Raw genomic sequence first — 1,598 nt, forward strand, 5'->3', positions numbered from 1 at the left:
GATCCATATACCTGAGCACTGCTGGAGCCCAGAAGCCTCTACTGTGAAGGGTCTACAACCAAGCATGGGGTCATTTGCAGATCTTGGTAGTACACGGCTTCAAGGCACAGAAAAACAAATATCACATATTCTTACTCATATAGAAGCAAAAAAGTTGATCTCAAAGAAGAAAAGGTAGAATAATAAACTACTAAAGACTAGGAAGTGGCTAGAGAAAAGAAGATTGAACAATAAAATATGTGTCCAAAAATACAATCAGATGGGAGAAATAAGTTCTGGTACCCTACAGCACAATACATTGACTATTATTTACAGTGCCTTATATATTACATGTGTATACTATTATTTATTTATATATATAACTGTTATAAAGTTGATAATATAATATTTGCACAATTCTAAATATGCAATCTACAGGCTTGTGCATGTAGCATATAGGGCTCTCTGTGCTTCGTCTTTCATTGGGACACCTATGCCATTTTTTTCCCCAGGGACCAAAAACACCAGTCTTTATTGGCCGCCGCTACTTGAGGGGGATGAATCGGGAGGAGTGGGTGGCACCAATACTGGGCCGGCTGTGCTTCATGGGCTTGTAGGTAGGTGATGGAGAACTCGCCCAGGTAGTGTCTGATCATCTCTGGTTTGATTTCCACCTGGTTGAAGGTCTTGCCATTGTACATGCCCACCACGATGCCAGAATGATTATGTCCCTCAGGTGGGTCTTCACCACCTCGGGCTTCTTCATGGGCAGTGCTTCCTTCTTGGCCTTTCTCAAGCGCTTGAGCAGTGAGTGAGTGCTGCTTCCACCGAAGGCCACGGTTCAGGCGCAGGCTCTGGTGGATGCTGTACAATTGCATCAGCTGCTCATGGGACATGTCCAGCAGCTGGTCGAGGTCCACACCACAACAGGTGAATTTGTGGAAGGTCCACTTCTTCTGCTCCACTTCAGCCATCTTGGCGGCTGCTCAGAAAAGCCACCTATGGCATCTTTATCCCTCCAGACCCTGCAAGAGTAAAGAAGACTCATGAAGGTGGACTGCTTTCTTTGGGTGGGACAATGCAGATACACTAGTGTGTGTATGGAGGGCTGGCTTAAGGTTCTGATGATGTTGACATCCTAGAGCACAGAGGATTCCTAGGGCCACGATTTGGACTGCTGTGACTTCTTCAGTCAAAGCCTTGCCTGGAACTAGAGTCCAGAGCTGGGAGAAGGTCCTGTGTGCACAGTGGTCACCTACTGCAGATGGACAGCTAACATCCCAAGGTGAGCTTGGCTGGCTACCTTATATTCTGTGCTTCCAGAAGGTAGTATCCTGTGTATCATGAGTCAGCACTGTAGGAGCTGGAGACAGATCTATCGGTAAAGTGTTTCCTCTAAAAACATGAAGACTTGAGTTTGATTCCCAGGCCTCACTTTTTTAAAAAGCTGGATTAAAAAAAAAAAGCATGGTGGGGCATACCTTTAATCCTAGTACTCGGGAGGCAGAGGCAGGCATGGATCTTTGAGTTTGAGGCCAATCTAGTCTATGGAGTGAATTCCTAGACCGCCAGGGCTACACAGAGAAATCTTTTTTTTTTGTTTTTTTTTTTGTTTTTTG

General features: G+C 45.1%; 1 pseudogene; it reads right to left on the reverse strand.

Moving 5' to 3' along the window:
- Positions 1-1,387, reverse strand: LOC143437474 (small ribosomal subunit protein uS19 pseudogene; annotated as a pseudogene).
- Between the last annotated feature and the right edge of the window lie 211 nt (positions 1,388-1,598).

The sequence above is a fragment of the Arvicanthis niloticus genome, chromosome 24 (genome assembly GCF_011762505.2).
Source record: "Arvicanthis niloticus isolate mArvNil1 chromosome 24, mArvNil1.pat.X, whole genome shotgun sequence".
Taxonomy (NCBI): domain Eukaryota; kingdom Metazoa; phylum Chordata; class Mammalia; order Rodentia; family Muridae; genus Arvicanthis; species Arvicanthis niloticus.